General features: G+C 45.8%; 1 protein-coding gene across 7 annotated transcripts in view; it reads left to right on the forward strand.

Moving 5' to 3' along the window:
• Nucleotides 1–19,971, forward strand: part of GSE1 (Gse1 coiled-coil protein) — a 444,053-nt gene that overhangs the window by 250,581 nt on the left and 173,501 nt on the right. The gene's annotated exons all lie outside the window — the stretch shown is intronic.

Below are 19,971 nucleotides of genomic sequence, written 5' to 3' on the forward strand. Positions count from 1 at the left end.
TGTCCTTTAATGCTGCCACAAGTGTCAATGAGCAGCTTCATCATGCTCAACATTGTCTATACTGCCTGGCAGCAGCTCCCCAGGGCTTCAGACAGGGGACATTACCTGGATTGAACCTGGGGTCTTCTGTAGGCAAACCAGATTCTGTTTGAGAATCTGTTTGAGGAGCAATCCACCTTTGGGTTCTCTTGGGTTGATACGGGGAGGGGGAGAAAGAGGAGGACTAGAAGGAGTTGTCAGCTTTGTGTCTTAGGTGGAGGACTGAACCGCCTCTACAAATGATATATGTTTCTCTGAGTGAACAGGAGAGGTATGAGAACTCCACCATTCCTGGTCTGCTTCTTTTCTCCCGCTCTCCTTGTCTTGTGCTGTAGCACGATTCCTGTTAAATCAATATTGAGTTGGCACCTGTTATTACAGGATGTGGGACCCAGCCGCCTTCATGCTGTGACTTCTTTCTGTTTCTTTCTCTCCGCTTTTTGGTTTCTCCAATGCACAAATGTGCACACACAGAGAGAAGGAAGGTGGAATTCAATCACACTCTACAAAATAGGAAGATTGAACGGCTGAGGAACAGCAGTTGCAGAGTAGGCCTGGATCCTCTTTAAGTGCCCTAATGTTGCCCTAGCCACTGAGGGTCAGAGGCCACCTCCCATATGGGCTTTGTTCACCTTGATGGTTATGGATATGCTTGGCATGTTTATGAGTCCCTGAATGACCTGCAATGCTGACATCGCCTTGCTCAGTAAAGAGCTAGGGGCAAAGGCTGCAGTTGCTGTGTCCACGTTATGTCTGGCCAGGAATGTGAAGTGGTCATTTGACTTAATTGGAGGGAATTAGGGACTGTCTGGTATGGTATGAAGTGGTGGCCATTTGAATCCTAGGCAGGAGGCTAGCAGCCCTTTTAGTTGGGCTGGACTCCAGTGCAGACAGAGGGTAGAAGCATCTTTGTGTACCTGAGTGTCTAGTAAAACATGGCCCACCCCTTTGTTCTGACATCTATTTTTTTTTTAAATATTTATTAAATTTCACAAGAACATAAATACAAAAACACATGAGAAAAGTAAGAAAAAAAATACATCAAAAAAGAAAAGGTAGAAATATATAGAGAAATACAACATACAAAAATAATAAAAAACACTACATACAAAAAACAAAGAAAAAAAGAAAAAATTAAAAACAAAACCATTTTTCATAACTTTAAACTCCTTAACTTGTTTCTTTGACCTCCTCACACCTCCTCTTTTTGTATTCCCATTTACATAATCAAGTCAGCAAATCCTTACCCTCTTTTCTTTACCTTCACTCTTTATCTTAACATTTTATAGCTCTATAATTTCATCCAATATCTATTCATTTTTACATATTCTTATTAATTTTGTTGCTAATACCACTTATTTTCAATCCAACATCATTTTAACATTCATTAATTTTACAATGTTTCTGCAGATAATCTTTAAATTTCTTCCAATCTTCCTCCACCAACTCTTCTCCCAGGTCTCGGATTCTGCCAGTCATTTCCGCCAATTCCATATAATCCATCACCTTCATCTGCCACTCTTCCAGGGTGGGTAAATCTTGTGTCTTCCTGTTCTGACATCTAATATGTGATGCCTTAACAGAGGCTCCATCAACATCATACTTTTCAAGCACATGGCTTCCCTGAAGAATCCTGGGAACTGTAGTTTACCCCACACAGAGCTCCAATTGCCAGCATCCTTGACAAACTACAGTTCCCAGGATTATTTGGGGGCATGGAAAGCCATTTACTTTGAATATGCTTTAAATGTATGGTGTGGATCAGCCCAGAGGTTGAAGGCCAACTGGATATAGGCATAAGTCTAGTTGCTGAGAGAATTCAGGCTCCCCCCCAAGTGTGTCCTCTGGTACATCAGTTCTCTTCCACCATGCTTAAAAAACAAAACAAGCTGCAAAACCTCTCTCTCTTACAACAGCATTGGGCTTAAGGTGTAGAGAACCAATATTCTTCAGATGGCTTTAAGGGTGGGGCTGAAGAAACCCTCATCTTCCCCTCCACCCATCCCATTGCCTAATGTGCCCCTCCTGGAGCACAGCCAACTCACTTCAGAGTTGCAGCAACATTGCCTGCTCTGGTTTCTTAACAAGGTGTGGGGCTGATTTGCAGCCCTGGAAAGCCAAGCTTCTTCCAGAGTGCTTCTTTGCATGTGCTGGTATCTGGCAGACACACTGTCTTCTTCCAGAGCTGCTTTGTGTCTAGGGAAGGGACCACAGCTCAGTGGTATGGCCATGTTTTGTACGTAGCCCTATGTGTTCATCCTCTTGCATTTGTAAGTTTAAAAATGATCAATTTGTACATGATGACTGCCTGATTCTTATGTTCCACCTTGATTACTGAGATCTTCTCAATGCCTCTGAGGTTCAGTTGGCCTCTATTATGGACAGGCCCAGCTATTTGAAACTCCTTGCCAGTAGAGGTTTGGCAGGAATTATTCTTGCCTTCTTTTAGATGGCTCCTTTGCAATGTGCATTTGAATTTGAGATTGTATAACTCTGCTTCCAGTTCCAAACAACACAGAATCCTCTCCTTGACAAGGCCCTGCAGCCCTGCTCCCTTTGCCAAGGGATGGGGAACCTGTGGCCCTCCAGTAGTTGGATACTAACTCCTATTAGCCGTAGCCAGCATACCCAGTGGTCAGGAATGATGGGAGGTGTAGTTCAGAACATTTAGAGTGCACCACTTTAGCTACCCCAAAGTAATGGTTTTTAGTAACACCCCTTGCCCTAGATGCTTAAGATGCTGACTATGGTGTTCATGCAGTCTGAACAGACAGAACCCAAGTTAAAGACGAACAAATGTATTTTAAAGCTAGAATGTTTCTACCAACTGCTCCATGTCCCTCTCTGCTTTAAAGAGCAGCAAGCATCCCTTTCAAAAGTTGGATGGTTGCAGTGTCTGCAAATAGCTGAATCTAAGTCCCAATATGGGGGTGTTGGTGATGCGTGCCTTTATCTTTCTGGCTAACTCTTGTACAATGCTATTAGCCCTTCTCTGAACCCACTTGTGTGACTTGTTTCGTTGGCTGGCTGGAGGTCAGAGTAGATCTGTACAGATCAGGTTTCAGTTGCAACAGGGTTACATATAGAGGGTCAAAGATGGAAAGGAGTCAAGCACTGAGCAATGACCTGGATCAGGATAGAGGCTTTTGTGCAGGTTGGTGGCTAGAGGAGATACAGGGTGTCAGTTGCTCCAGCAAGGCTCTGTTTGTCCCCCACCACAGCATTCCCTGCCAGGCTGTGTGAGGGAAGCCCCCTTGAGCAAAAGACTTACTTTCCTGCCATGACGCCTGCTGATTTTTCCATTGTCTGTAAGCAGATAGGGTTAACATTCCCCAGGGAAGGCAGGGCCTCTGGAGACTCGCTGCAGTCCAGCAATGAATGGTGCCTTTTTAATACTCCATCCTTCAATCCTTATCTCTCCTAATTTATTGGACGTAACTGGTGGCGCTGATGGATCCACAGCTCAGACCTTGGCTTCTAAATTTCAGCATTAATAATCTCAGCCTTCAGCCAGCTCTCCAGATGTCTTTGATTTAGCTGCTCACTCGGGAGGGGTGCAACCCTGTGTCCCTGGTGCCAGCGTTAATGTGGCCTGCTGACAATATATTTGGGCTTGGAATTGCATTTCCCTGATGAATTAATTCGCCTCTTAGTGACTGTCCCTCCCTCTGTCCTCCTCCCTTCTTAGCTGGGGTCAGATGTTCTAATGAATGGGGTCAGGATCAACTCGTTGCCTTCCTGCCCTATCCTCTCATTCTGCCCTCCTCCTCCCCAAGTGAGAAAGGGGAAATTTATCTGGCACTGTGAGTGAGAGACAGACAGACAGACACACAGGCACAGAGAGAAGCAAATAACTTGCTTAATCTTCCATCAGCTTTGAACTGTTGTGCTAGGGCACTCCATATTGGAAGGCCGGTAGTAGGGAATAGTAATCAAGAAATCTTTACCAGTTGCTTTGTGTGCTCCTGGCTGTTCCCGTTCTGCAAAAAATAGCCCAAGCACCATGGTGGTGCCTGCCTCCCCATCAGTGCCTAAACACAGGAAGCTGCTGCACAGCAGGTCAAGACTGTTTGTCCATGTACTCTGGTTTCGTGTGTTACAACTGGCAGCAGCTCTCCAAGGTCTGAGGGAGATAAGGGTCTGTTCTACCTGCTCCTCCTTCCTTTTAACTGGGGAGACCGGGGGTTCACCTTGGGACCTTCTGCATGCAAAGCAGGTGCATTCTGCATTCTGTAATTCAGGCATGAGTTTTATTTATTTTTTATGGTGGTGGAGGGGCATGATCTGGACAGGGGTGTGTTTTGATCCCTGGAGCTCAAGCTACTTTGGCAGGGAACTGCAGGAGAACAAACTAGATTGTTGGGAACTGTTGCTTCAGTATTTGAGTGACAAATTCTAGGGCTCTTAAAGATGTTTTGGACTGCAGTTCCCATTCAGCACAGCTGGGAATTGTGGTCCAAAATATCTGGAAAGAATCTGGTTGGCAAAAGCTGACCTAATTAGAGACCTGAATACACTGTGTATTGATTTGCCTGTTTTGCAAAACTTAGCCTGCTCCTGCTAAGCTGAGCTTTAAAAGCCCTGATCAAATAGGAGCTGGAAGTTTCTGAAACAACCCCAAAAACCTGTTTGACCAGAACTAATGGTGCCCTGCATCATGGGCAACAATTACCGGTACTTCATTGCTCTGTCTTCTAGAAACTTTTGTCCTGCTGCTCCACTGGACAAACCTTTCAGCCTATAGAGCCCTGCAAACAACTACACCAGCATTTGATACTGGCTTGTCTGCTGGTGCATGCCAATAAGAGTCACTGGAGGGGCACATCAACAACCCTCTTTCAAAAAAGAATCTCTTACTTAGTCCAGCTGACACCTACATCCCTGACCTTGCTCACAGTGAATGCAATTTTGAGTCTATTTTAAAGGTCATTTACAATACTGGTCTTCATTGGCATCACGAGCAAGACCCAGCCGATCCACGACTCTGCTTATGGTTCAGAGGAGCTATTTAAAGCCAAGGGAAATAATTGACTTGCTTTTCCTGTTGCACTTTGAAATCCTCTTTCTCCCTTTTTTTCTTTAAAGATGGTTAAAATCAGAAAAAAATGACCTTCCAAGTAGTTCCTTGCACAAGCCTGGCTGCAGTCTTAAAATAATCAGCCAGGGCTGTCTGGGGGAGCAGAAGTGGGTTGCAGCCAGTAGATGTCCTTAGTCAGAGTGGCTGAGATTAGCAGTCCAAGTAAGGAATGGCTTGTTTTCCTACAAGCTCTTATTTTTCCATAAAAAGGAGACACTAAGGGCTTGTTCAATTGATGCTGGCCATCCATTGTAATAGGGGTTATTATCCAGATAATTGGCACGTGGTGATAGATGGCAATGCAGAGGTAAGGAAAATTAGGCTGGGCAGATTTTAATTTTTTTATTCCAGCCTTTGATTCACTGGACTTTCTTCACTTGAACATTGGCCTCCCCTTGATGAAGAACTCAAATTCCCGTTGCAGTTTCTACCCAAATCTTTAATGCTCAGATCAGTGCGATACATAGGCAAAACACAGCAGGTGCTACACATATCTACACAGAGGCATTGATCCAGCAACAACACCTCCCTTACAAGCCCGTTATAAGTGATTTGGGTGGACACAACTTAGTGGAGCAAGGCGTTCTGTTCCCTAGTGCTATTTTTCTAGAAAAAGAAGTGTGGGAGCTCACCATTAGCGCATGCCTTGTTCTCTTCTAACGGCAAAGGCGCCCACCTGAGAGGTGCCGGAGCTGAGTTCCAGCAACTTCCAGCTGAAAAAAAGCCCTGGGTAGACAACCTGGTATTTCTCTGAGAAGGCTGAACCTGCCCTGTCTGTCCATGCCTACTCTGGGGTCTCATTAACCTAGGAGAAGGAGGGTACACCACTGCCTCTACAGGGCAGCAACCTCCGCTGGAGAGGGAGGATTAGATGTGATTTCTGACAACCCTAGAGGTGGAGTTGGTGGTGCAATAGGCAAACTGGCCAAACCAACACCAGCCTCCCAACAGCTCCAGAGTGGGCACTGAAGCCCATGCATCGTACTGTGGGAAATGGTGGCAACAAGGGAATCCCCTCTCCAGGATCCTCTTCCCCAGGGTTCTCCCAACACAGGCAGAGACCTTCCCAGTCTACTGGATCCCTTCCTGGGGTCTGCCACTCCTGTTTTCTGTCCTGGCTTGACCAGCCCCCTCCCCAAGTCTATGACAAGGAGCAGTAAGTGCGCAGAGGCGCCCTGATAAAGGGCCGAGTGGGCCCTATTCTGGTAACATTTACATGAACAAACTGTTTAAGGGAATGGGCATATACTTCTCTTGTTTAAAGAGAAGACAGCACTTGGGCTGCCTTTGGACGGGGTCAGTGGGGGGATATTGTGCAAGTGTTGCTGGGTTTATTGCTAACTCTCCCCTCCGCCTCAATTTATAACTACATTTTGTGATATGGAACTGTGCCTTTGTGATGGATATACCATGGTTTCCTACATAATTTTGTTCACACCAGTGGGTGTGGTATGACACAACTGTGGACATCATTGGACATGTCTACAGTACTACCATCCTCCCTCTACCCCATATCTTTTCCCTGTGATCCTGTGTGCAGTTTTGAAAAAATTATTTCCAGCTAAAGAAGTGTATATCATTGAAAGAAGGAAATAGTGGTAGCTTTCCATTTCAGTGTATCGATCAAAAATGGAAACTCACACTCTTTCCAACCTGTTTGTAGAAAGGTGCATGTTGGAAAGTTTGTTGCTCATTGACAGAGCACCTATTTTACATGCAGAAGGTCCCTGACTCAATTCCTGGCACCTTCAGGAAGGGCTGGGAAATGCGCCTCTCTGAAACCCTGAAAAGCCAATGCTAGTTGGTGTGGTGTTGAAAGTACACAGGAACATGGGAAGCTACCTTCTTTATACTGAGTCAGACCATTAGTCCATCTATCACAGTATCATTCACTCAGACAGGCAGAAGTTCTCCAGCATTTCAGACAGAGCTTCCTTCCAGCTCCTATCTGCAGATATCAGGGATTGCACTCTGGACCTTTTGAGGGCAAAGCATACACTCTACCACTGAGCCACGACCTACTCGGCTAGATGGACCAACAGATTTGGGATAAGGCAGCTTCCTCTTGTTTTCTACACAGAGAAAGTTGTGCAGAGTCCTAATGAGAGAGTCTACCTCCTATGACCATTAGGGCTTATTTTGTAGCCACCATCCCATCACCTTAGTGTGGTTCTCTGTGGTTGGTGGGTTCTGATCCTCAAGCTTTGGAAGAGATGGAGCCAGGGGCAAAAATCCCCCTCAAACTCTGTTTCCCACTTCCTCCAGAGTCTGCTTGTGTTCTGCTGATCCTCTGCTCATCTCTGAGCCTTTAAAGATCAAGGTGGGATTAAATGACACTGAGCTGAAGGGAGCAGGGAGAATCTAATCGCAGCCTCTCCGGCTTCACACCTGAGAACATGCTGCTCTCAACATCTTTGCTTAATTAATCAGCTAGGTGTGCATGCGTATATGTGTGCGCGCGCGAGTGAGCGAGCACACAACTGCCGGGGGCCTGTTTGTGGTGTTAGCCTATCCATGTGGTGCTTGGCAGCTTGCTATGCAGCAGACACAAGGCTAGACTTTAAATAAGGGTGCAATTATTGTCTGAATAATTGACGAACAACGGGCAACGCATCAGCACTCAGCGTAATGGGCTTTGGTCCGTTGCCACGGAAGAGGCGCCGGCCTCCTTGGCTCTGCCAGCTTTTTCCACATCTTTGGCAGGAAGGCCAAGCAAAGGTGTGGGGAGGAGCTTCTTCCTTTCCCTAATTTTGTTACTTTTTGCCCCAAGTTAGGAATTAGTCCTATAATGGGATTTAGCACTGACATGCTCCCAGCAGATTAAAGGTAAAGGTAACCCTGACCATTAGGTCCAGTCGTGGACGACTCTTCGGTTGCGCACTCATCTTAGACCTGAGCTTTAGGTTGGGGTTTGTTTTTTGGTTTTTTTCTCAGGGGTGAGCAACTATAGTAGTAGCATCAATAAGTTTAATATACACCCTCAAAATCCCAGATTGGTTGGAATATCCACGTGACAGCCACAGGTACACCAGGTGCCTTTGCCTAAGCCAAGGCTGGGGAATCTGCGGCCATGTTGTTAGACTCCAATGCCCATCATCCCTGACCATTGGACATACAGACTACAAAGCATGGTGGAAGTTGTAGTCTGGCAACATCTGGAGGGCCACAGGTTCCCTCATCCCTAAAGTACATCTGTGAAAGCTTCTGAGGGCCAGCTTGCTGTTGTGGTGAGAGTGTTGTGTTTCAGTGCAGCAGACCTGAGTTCAAATCTTGTTTTGCTTTCTCAGTGGCCTTGGGCCACATCATTTTTGCTCAGGTCTACTCCATAGGGCTGTGCTGAGATTAACATGCTGCTTTGAGCTCCTTGAGCAAAAGACCAGGTATTACAAATGTCATCAACTGTCCTGATGAATGCCTGTCCTTGTATGTTTGGAAAGGGAAAGTATATGAAGATGGGTGGTTTTGGTTTTACTAGTCTGCTTTTTTCCCTTTCTCACAACCTGTTATTTGAGGTTCTGCTTATTTGGCACTCTTGTAAATCAACTCAAAAACGAAACATAGGGTAGCAGCCAACTAAATTTACCTGGGGGTACACCCATTGAAATTACTGGACCTAAGTTAAGCATATTCATTAATTCCCGTGGGTCTACTCTGAGTAGGACTAACATTGGATATAACCTATTGTTTTAGTTCCAAAAACAAAACACACAACCATATCAAACAAACTCATGTTTTAAATTGGGGGGGGGGGTTTGCAAGGAGCAGGTGTTAATCAGTTGGGGGGAGGGAAAGGCTCACCTCGGTATGGGATATCTTCATGTCATGTGAAATGGTCAGAAAAGCATCCAAGGAATGATGGCAGAAAATCACAGCTCTTGGGTCCTCACATTGCTCAAGCAGTGGTGGAGTTGAGTATGGAATTGGCTCAGGGTTCCTGGTCCTCATGGTGCTTTTGGCAGGGGGACATTGTGTCCATTTCATCAGGAAACATTTAGCCCTGTTTGAGGCAGGTCCCATTTAACTAGAGCATGAACGCATGTGTACACACACAACTTCTGGTGTCACTGACCTCAGTTCTATGCTGGGTTCAGTCTAAACATCACAGGTCAGCTGCAGGCTAAATCAAATTTGACTTGTCACTGACCCGCAATAAACATCTAAAGTAGACATTCAAGCACAAATCACTGAGGCTGTGCGATTTGCGTGTGTAAAAAAGTGTTCTCTGGCAGTTTCAAAGCAACACACCTTTTAGAGAAGTATTTAGGCTAAAGAGAAGGCAGCACCACTCATACTTTAGCAACATGTGGGAGTTCAGTTGGTCGACGTTGAGATGTGTTATTAGGCAGTCTGTGGGCAGACTTTAAGCTTCACATATGTATAGCTATGAACTCCTGTATTTAAGCGTGTGTCATCATCTGCTTTTATGTTCTTTGTCATCTTTCTGTCTATCTGCTCACTTGTGTACCCCCTGTAATAATGAAATATCCAAGGTACTATTCAGCTAGTGGGAGACGGGAACAATACCTTTGGACCATGCTAACAGTGCCACCTGCAGTCATGGTGCCGATTTTGCTCAAGGTCAGAAAGCAAGCCAGTGGGAAAGAAGGTTCTTGGATCTGGCAGCCCCTGCCAGGGCACAGAAGTGGCTGGCTTTCTTTGGGCAGCCTAGGCGAACATGAGTAGACTGGCCTCTTGGGGTGCATTTCCATGCAGCTGCCTGAAATCCTGTGATTGGTGTTGTGTCAGGACTTGTATTTTTGCAGTGTTTCCTAAGAGGACAGGCGTTAGAAGGACAGAGTGGCTCTTTATATGGCACATGAGTCATTGTGGTGGGGAGCAATTTTCCATTCTTATTCCACTTGCTGTGCCTCTTCCTTCTCTCGCCTTCCTGCATAAGCCTTCAGTGAGCCTCGCTTCACTTTCTTGGATGAGCAGCTTTTGATGCAAGTGGTGGGAGAATCCTTATGCTTTCTCTTTCTTGCTGTGCATTAAGAACAGATGGATCGCCCTCCAACGAGCCTGTCTGCACCGTTAACACTTGATGAGCCCTCCCGCCACTCTGACTTAAGAGAGGGAGCACCGGGTGCCTCACTTGGCTGCCTCTTGGCAAGGGAGGAGCTGCTGGCGCCTGCCTGAGCGTTACAATGCTATGTGGCTAATTGTCCTTGTTTATAGTGGCAATATCCCTCCATGGGGCGTGGGTGGCCTTGACCAGGGAAGGACCAGAGAGATCGAGAAAGAAAAAAGAAATAGATGACTAGGAAGACAGACATGAAGGTGCCAGGAAGCTGAGGGGGGATCTCATGAGGGTTTGGTAGGAGTGCAGGCTACAAAAAAGAAAAGAAAAAAGAGAGCGAAGTCCATAGTTGACAACTAGAGCAGGCAGCTGCTTTGGGAAAGAGAATAGTCATAAGGTAGGGCAGATCCATTGTACTTCCCCTTCTTAATTGTGGTTGTGGACTGTGTAACTGGATGGGTTGTTTTTGTACAGAGGCTGCAGGTAAAACTGTGTTACAACCTGTGTTACAAAACTTTGGGAAGTATTCCATGCCTTGTAAAACAAGCTGTGTACAGAATGACTTGAAGGGTGCTTCTTATTTGCTTAGAAAGCCAAGGGTAAATTGGCTGCAGACAAAATATTGCACAGAGGTTGATAGCTGCCTACCACAACCACAGCTGCTGCAGCTGCTAAGTAAACAATTTGGGAGTGGACTTGTTGCATAGATGGAGAATCCTAGTTGGGGATCACATTTGGGTAGGAAATGCTATGGTACATCTCCTTGACAATTACATCTCATTGAGAGATGGAAAGCAGACACGCGCTAAAACACCCCCAAGAAACCCTCTTCTCTCAAAATTCGAAAGTAGCACTTGCAGTATTGTGAATTGGCCCTTGAATCCCAAGACCCTGGGCTAAATCTGGGGGATGCTGGCTGAGGAACTGATGCTGCTTCATTTCTTTTCTGTATCTAATTAGTTAATTTCCCATTCTTACTAGAGTTCTTCCACCACTCTGACCAGTTAGGGCTCAGAGTAAAGGCCAGGGGTTCCACAGAGTTTGACTGGTCTTTGTAGTGAACGAAACATTTCAGGTCATCTGGACACCTCCCCTCCCACAAGAGGCAGGTATTGTCTCTAGCCTTGTGCCGCACACTGAAAAGTCAATGTGAGGTCAAGGACAATGCATCAAGCATCAAGCTTCGGACTCTGGTGTGTGTGTGTGTGTGTGTGTGTGTGTGTGTGTGTTTGTGTGTATGTGTTTCTTTCTTGCAATTATACCATGCTTTTCCAAACCCAGTGGGGAAACTGTTGTATCCTGCCTTTAAAACACACACACACCTCTTTTTATTGGAATTGGAGAGGAGGTTTAGGGTTCTTGTTTTGTTACTGAACTTTAAAAGTGCTGTACCAGCACATACACAATTTTGCTCACCAGAGGCAAGCGCTCCACTTACTCTCCAGTGTGAAGGACTTTCTGAGGCCTCCAACAAACTCTCATGCACTGCGGTTTGGAGAAGGAAATAAATAGTAGACATTTCTTCCCATGATTGTTTCATTAGTTATTCAAGTCCCAGGTACAAGTAAGACTGGAATCCTGCTGCTCCCTCCAGCCCTCTATGTGCTTGTTAGAGAAATTGCTTGAGGGTGATTTATTTATTTATCCTTTAGTCCATTTATGGACAGTTTACTCTTCACTGAACTCTAAAGTGGAGTTCAATAAGGAAAATCCACATATAAATAAAAAATACATCAATATACAATAAGCACACTTTCAGACCTTTTTCATTAAGAAATATATAAAAATACACAAACAATATCCACAACAACCTTATCTATATCCCTAAGATATATAGTTAAGAATGGATGGGAAGGAGAAATGGAAGCTTGGCTCATTATCTTAGAATTTTGGACCCCCTGACCAAAGTGGGCCTCAGCCATCCCCCCAGTCTTGGAGATAGATAAGAGCATTCACCCACCCCAAATGCCTCTGACCTTACTGCACAGTTAGAGTGATGACCTTCTCTCTCATCCCCAGCTCTAAGGAAGGCTGGGGGCACCCAACACTTGTCAGAATCCAGTGGCGTACTTGCCATAGCGAGCGTGGCAAGGGGAATTGTGGACCCCCCCCAGTGCCTATATTTTTGACATCATTGAGCAGCTCCTTGTCGTTATCCTTCTGAAGATAGCATCCTGCATTGCAGGGGGTTGGGCAAGATGACCCCTGGGGTCCCTTCTGGCTCTACATATCTGTGATTCTGTGATTTTAGTTGGGTAAAGAGATGTGCAACACCTTTGTGCCTGCCTGTGGGGCTCTTGCTCATGGAGGCAAGAGGGGAGCTTTGGCAGCGGCGCTAATAATGCTGGGGCCTGCCCGGCAATTGATTTAAATCATTTTATAGAGAAACCTATGCAAAATAAAAAGCCCTTAATCACATTTGTATCCATTTCCAGCCTCGGTAAATCAATTTGGATTGAGCCGGGTGCCACACTTACAGCTTATTAGTGTGTGTCTATATGGTCAAATTAATGCTAGCCCAGGTTCACCTAATGGGGTCGCTGCCATTAGATTTTCTGCCTAAGCCTCCATAAGCTGCAGCATTTCAAGAAAGAAAGAAAGCTGCAAGAGGAGTTGGTGAGAGCGCCAAGACGTGAAGGGCAAAGGCTAATGGCACTTCATCAGCGGCACAGCTTTCTATGGCTTCTACCTTTGGGGACGGGCCATGGCTCAGTGGCAGACTGCCTGCTTTGCATGCTGAATGTTGTAGGTTCAGCCCCTAGCATCTCTAGGTAGGGCAGGGAATGTACATTGTCTTAAGTCCTAGAGAGCCTCTGACTCTCAGTTTAGACAATACTAGATGGACTGTGGGGTCTGCCTCAGTATAAGGCAGCTTCTTACATTCACATGCCTGCTCATTTATTTTTCTCCCTGATGTGGCCTCCCTGGCAGTGAGGAGAGGGAGTCTGGCACACATGGGCTGCGACCTCCAAAGAAGGGTTGCTGTCTCTGAAGCAATCCCACCCACCCGCCATGTAGGTAAAGCCCTGGCAGGCTCCCCTGGTGGGAGCAGCAAGTTTCTGATCAGTGCTGAGTGTCAGACTTATCATTTAAATTTGCAGCAGTGCCCCCTGTTGTAGCATCATTCTGGGAAATTAGGATGGTTCTTCCCAGAGCCAGCTGTCTGGTGCTGTTTAGAGCACTGGAAAGCAAAAAAAGTTCAAGTGTGTGGTAGTTCTGCCCAGGGCTGGCATTAATTCTGGCAACTCTCAAGGTTGCTGTGTGCTGACACCAGGCCTGACTCAAACCAGGAAAAGACCATATGCAAACCTTCACACAGTGCGAAACAGAAGCCTGGCTTAGTATGTCTTAGTAGGTATTGCAGTGGTCAGGGTTCAGGCTGCTACCCCTTCTGTTGCTCCTTGCTCTGTCCCTGTGGCCAGCAGCAGCAGAATACCTTATGCAGATTTGCATATGGAAATTTATAGGGGTTACATAATTTATTTTGTGTGTGCAGAATTCAAGGCTTTCTTCAACCCTGCTTACGATGCTGCATGTGCAGCTCAAAGCATGATGGGAAGTTGGAGGTGGTGGCTCACCTGCAAGGATTAAACAAGGGCAGGTATTTTCAACAGAGGGTGCTGGGGAAACAGCTGATGGAGCACCTTAATTCCCCTAGCGGCAGCTTTCCCTCCTTCCTTTTCCCTCTTCTCCCCTCCCCTCCCTTTCATGTAGGTCATACAGCAGATAGCCTAGTACATTTTCCACCCGCCCATGCTCCACACGTTGTGTACTGAATTCCTCTTGCACGCTCAATTATTTATAATTATAGCTTTAACAGGCTCTGGCACTGTGTCCTGCCCCATTAAGGGAAAGGGAATGGTATGGGGGGTGGAGGGGAGAGAGAGAAGAACTTGCATAGCCGGCATTGTCAGTATGCTTTCCTCACTGTCGACATTGAGAATGCAGAAACCTCCAGCTTGCAGGCCCTCCCCAGTCTATTCCACCACAGGCAGCTCAACTGCCCTGTCCAATGCAGAAGCTTAATTACTAGTGAGTATTGCAGCACAGAAATGGAGAGTGGGGTGTGGAAGGTGTGCAAGCAGATAGATGAACACTTGGAAAATATCTGCATTAAAGCAGATACCCAATTGCACACTGTGTCCTTGGGAAACCAATTAGGGCACCTTGTGTCACAAGGGGTTGGGAAGCTTTGAAAGCCACTGTTTTAGCACTCTGGGTCCCTACACTCCCATTTCCTAAGCAGAATTGTCAAAGGTCTCTGTCTCTCATTACTTTTCAAAATCGTGTGTCAAGAGTTCTTGCCCAAGCAGTTTTGTGGGGAAAGAAGCCTTCTCTTTGTGACTGTGGTACCAAGACCTTGCTCCACTAAATGGAAGAAGTTAAGAAGCTCCACTCTGGACCTACCTAGTCCAGCATTCTGTTTCCTACAGCGGCCAATTAGATACCTCCTGGAAGCCTATAAGGGGACCATGAGAACAATAGCCCCCACCCCATGCTGCTGATCTCCAGTGGCTGCTATTCCTCTCATCCTTGAGATAGCACATAACCATCATGACTAGCTGTCCACTATAGCCTTAGTCTCCTATGATCTAGCCTAGCAATCCTTTGATAGTGCCAGAGCTTATTAGGCAGGTGAGGGAGGCTTCTGTGCCTTCCTTGGCCAACTGACCAATCCCTCTCGTGCCTTAGCCTTGACTTTCACTCTGGGTTCCACAGGGAGAGTGGCTTTTGGAGTGGCATCTCTTCCAGCAGTTGAGAAAGGCTCCTGGGACCAAAGGGTAATCCCATAGTTTGGAAGAAGTGTTTACTATAAAATCAATACATGGATGGATGGATGGATGAATGAATATTGGAAAAAAGGTGTGGTGTCAGGATGACTAATATTATTATTATTGACACCATCATCAATTTATTAATTTTCTTCTATACAAGTATCTCAAGACAACAGACAATAAAAACAGCAAAAACAACAACAGCAAAGTTTTAAAGACTCAGCAGCTATGGATAAAACCATACAAAATAGGCATTCATAGCAAAGACCCTTTTATGCATATGGGAAAGCCTGTTAGAACAAAGACCTCTTCAATTGTTTATAGAAAGTGAAAATAGTGGTTACCTGCCCTGGAAGAGGTCATCTGTCAGGGTAACCAAGGTATATTCAGCCCCAAACCCAGGTCTGAACCCAGGTTGGAATGGGGCTAATGATGAATTTTCACCAGGTCAGGTTGTTTAGGGCCAGGGGGCAGTTTTTGCCCCCCCCCCCGTCACCCAGCCTCTTGCAGTGAACATGCTCTTTGCTTGTGGGGGAATTTAATCTGGTTGATCTGCAAGGAGGGGTGGCGTGTATAATCCTGCCTTTTGGGCAAGGAGTTAATTAGGTGCTCTTCTGGCTTAGTGATTCTATGGATTGCCCAGCTAGCTCAATGTCAGAGGTGAAACCATTTTGGCAATCTCATCTGGCCTTTCTTCATACCTGCCGCCCCATCCCCCACTCCATAACTGTCTTTCTTCTCTCCCCACATCCTCTGATTTTCTGCTGTTTATGTGGATCTACACACACACACACACACACACACACACACACACACAATCTTTGTGTGTGGTGTGGGGGGTGGGGGGTGGGAAGCAATAAACAGATCTTTGCATCTGGTGGCTGCTTAATTTGTTTTCAATAGGTTTCAATCAATTAAATGCAGTCCTGGGGAATGGGGGAAAGTGCAGCAGTAATTGGCTAAAATAAATCACTTGGCTCTTCCCCGGGCAGCCGTAGCTGAGGCAGGAGGCAGAAATGACTTTGCTTCTTAATCAATGCAAAGGAGGCATTGAGGGTGGTTTGGTTTTGTGGGTTGTGTGTGTTTTTCCCTTTTCTGGGGTTAGATTTTTATTTTTTTTATAACACATCCATGCAGCCCTGGGAGAGCCAGGCAGGGTGTGCTGGCTCATGGTATGCCAGTGATTAATGCACCTCCCTTGTGTCTGGTGTCATGGCCTCTGAGATGATGTTATCCTGAGCTGCTGCCCCCATTTTCTTGCCACCCTTCGCCTTCTCTCTCTCTCTCTCTCTCTCTCTCTCTCTCTCTCTCTCTTTTTTTTCTCTCTCTCTCCTTTATTATTATTATTTTCCCAGTGAGATTTTCTCTACCTTCAAGGCTGCCTGCCTCTCCATTGCCTCTTCCTTTGTACTCTGCAGGCAGTGCTTATGTACAGCATCTGCGGCAGAGCAGGGAGCCAGGAAATCAAGGCTGGGAGGTGAAATTGACAAGGTGGTTAAACTGCCTCAAAAGCCGGCTTCCTTCCTCTTCGCTCCTGCTCCCGCCTCCTCCGTGGACGCTGAGGCTGCCCACATGAGCTGCAGCGAAGGTCGGGCTTTTTCCCAGCTTGGATGAAGTGCCTCGAGAGACGCTCCACTTCTCGAGTGCAGCCTTCTGCCCTCAGCTCTCAGATGGCTTGTGCTTTGAAATATTTCCTGCCTGCCCTTTCCCCCCTCTCGCTTTGGCTCTGCAAAGTTCCAGGCACTGCTCATTTCTTCTCACTGAGGAGCCTTGTAATAGATGGCCGCTTTGGATGAAATGTTTCCTTGTGAATGCTTTAAAAACGAGATGTACGGAAGTGACTAGAAAAAAATGGCAAAGTTGATGTTGAAAGGAGCAGACATGGAGGCCAGTGCTGTGTCCAGAAAACAGCTGATGCATCTTAGCAGTTGCATCAGTAAGCACTGAGCTGTAGGCAGTCAGTGCAAAGCCAAGGTTAGGCACCTGTGTGATTTGGGACAATGTTGCCCAGGAATAGGGAACCTTAGACTCAGGGGCCAAATGTGATCCTCCAGACATCTCTGCCTGGCCCTCAGGACTCTCCCTGGGCAACACACCCCTGCTTTGCACCCTCCTGACTGTTTTCGCTTGCCTCAAGTATGTTTTTGAATTCTGACAATGCTTCTTGCTTAACTGTATGGTGAGGATGCAGAGCTGTGTGTGTGTGTGTGAAAACTAGCCTACTGTACAAAGGTAAAATTCATGTTAGTGGATCTACCCCCTTTTGCCTCTGTCCCTGTGCACCACTGGCATGTGCCCTACAGTCAGTTGCCTTGAAGGGAATGTGGCCTGTGGGCTGAAAACTGTTTCCCATCTCTGTTCATAGCCATTGCCCCAATCAAGCCTGCCAGTAAGCCATTCCCTTGGGTATTCTGTGGAGATAATTGTCTCTAGCAGAGGTAGAGAGCCCAGTGCCTTCTGGTTGTTGTTTGGGCATTACCTATTGCCAGCCTGGCTGATATGCAGGGATGGTTGATGTTGTGGTCACAGATTCCTCACCACTGCTTTTTAGGCAACCAAGCCAGAAGGCTGTATAAATATGGATGTGTTTCTTATAAACCCCTATGGATCAACACAGGTGTGTTTGGTCAGTTAAACTAGTAGTCGTCGTCCCCCCTTATAGGTTAACATGCTGGATGGGAGTAATGTTCCATGTGCAGTCTGATTGCCATCTTCAAAGGCCTGTTGCATACGTAAATGATGGAGAAGCTTTTTGCTGTTGCTCCAGAAGGTAGATCTTGGAACCAATGAGTTAAAATCAGAAATAAAAGGAACGGGCTAAATGTCAAGAGGAATGTCCTGAAGGTATGAGGTGTACCGACAGTTGAGCGGACAACCAGATTTTATCTTCTCTATTTCTTTTGCAACCTTATTAAGCACTGCTTAGCTGTGGGAGAGGAACAGGAGTCTCTTAACAACTCTCAGCACCCATAACAAACTACAGTTCCCAGGAATCTTTGGGAAAAGCCATGACTGCTACTACTTCTATTATTATTATTATTATTAGCAGCAGTAGTAATATTAAATTTGTATACCACTCTTCAGATGGTATACAGATCTTAGGGTGGTTCACAACATAAAAATACAAAATGAGAACACAAAATACATAATAAAACAAAAACAAACTAAGTGATATCATAGTGTATGGTGCAGATTGTTGAATGGTTTATTTAAATGTAAAGGTTCATCATTGTTGCACCCGATGTGTATGTCTTTAAGGGGCCAGAGCAAGGGCCAGAGTAAGATAACGAGACCCAGCTTTACAGCTGTGAAGCATAGCAGGTGCTGCTGAGTTGTATTTGATTAAGGTGTGTCAGCATTTGGGTGTAGTATATAAGGAGCAGCACCTAGCTCTCCCATTACCCTGGGGGATGGGTTGGTGGTTGGGTCTGGTTTGGTTGTTAATGTACTTAGTGTAAAAGGAGTTTTTGTTTTTCTTATTAAAACCTAGTTTAAGTTATTTTTGAGTCCTTTATTTTTTTTTAATGCATGGTCTCCCCAGCAAGCTCTCTGCAGCGTTACCATACTGCAAACAGCCAACATCTTTGGTTATGGGCCCAGCTGCTGAGTGGATGACTGCATATTTTTGGACTCTGAGAAAGGTTTGGAAACTCCTTCTCCTGTTAGCGTAGTTCTGTGGGTCTGGAAGAGTTCCAGAATGGTTGACCGGGTTCCTGAAGCTGAGAAGGCTCTGGTCTTTCCACAGCTAACAGATGAGAACTATAGTTTATGGTCTTTTCGGGTGGAGGCGCTTTTGACCTCTAGAGAAGTATGGACCTATGTAACTGATGACCCTCCTGACCCTGTGACTAATGCTTGGTCGAAAGGAGATGCAAAAGCCAGGGCGATAATTAATTTGGCAGTCAGCGACCAGCAAGTAGTCTATATAAGGAATAAGAAAACTGCCAAAGAAATGTGGGACAGTCTTGCAGCAGTGCATGTTAGAAAAGAGTCAGCATCTGCATTGACGTTTTTCAAGCAGTTGTACCAGACGAAATTGCAGCCTGGTGGTGATTTGGCAGCACACTTGAGACGTCTGGAGGCAATACGCTGCGAATTAATTCAAAGGGACATGGAGATACCTGATATTCAGTATGTTTTTATCATTCTTTGTTCCCTTAACGAGGACTTTGATGGTATAGCTAGCCAGATATCTGCTGTTCCACCAGCACAATTAACTGTGGAAGGGGTAACAGCAAGATTAATGGGCGAGTTGGACAGAAGGGAGGCTTGTGCCATAAGCACTCCTATTTCCAGAAGTAATGAGGAACGCCATATGCAAACTTGTGGTGATACAACTGTATTTAAAACTGCCAAGCGTTGTTGGTTCTGCAATAAACAAGGACATTTTGCAAAGGACTGCAGATCCAAAAGAAAGCAAAGTACTCCCAAGCCTGTTTCTGTTCGTCAGTCACGGTTGTCAGCCCAGCAGCCGACATCATATAGTAGAGACAGAAACGAGCCGCAAGTTTTCCATGCTAGGACAACAGATCGTAAAAGACTTAAACGTGCCAAGTGGAAGTCTTTTGTTGTGGACTCGGGAGCATCTCAGCATATTTGCAACGATCGAAGCTTGTTTATTTCTTTCGAAGAGGAAATTGGTAATGTACATTTAGCCAATTCACAAGTCTTGCAGTCGCTTGGCAGGGGTACTGTTAAACTTGACTCTTTAAACATTACAATAGCGAACTGCATTTACTGCCCGTCAGTGGACAATTTATTGTCAGTAAGGTGTTTTGCTCGTCAAGGCATAACTGTGCGTTTCTTAAAGTCAATGTGTGAGTTTTTCGATGGGAACAAACGTCTATTATATGCCCGGGAATCTTATGGTTTATATAGACTGCATTTTCGCACCTACTCCCAATTGCCTATAAACTGCAGAGCAGCACAGTCAAGCCAGGGGTTGAGGAATGTAAGGCCTCATTCCGGGTGTGTCCATGAAGCACACAGAATTCTGGGACACCTGAATTTTGCTGATGTAATTAAGACAAAGAATATTGTTAATGGCCTCAACTTAAAACCAT

Source organism: Podarcis raffonei, chromosome 8 (genome assembly GCF_027172205.1).
Source record: "Podarcis raffonei isolate rPodRaf1 chromosome 8, rPodRaf1.pri, whole genome shotgun sequence".
NCBI classification, from domain to species: Eukaryota; Metazoa; Chordata; class Lepidosauria; order Squamata; family Lacertidae; genus Podarcis; species Podarcis raffonei.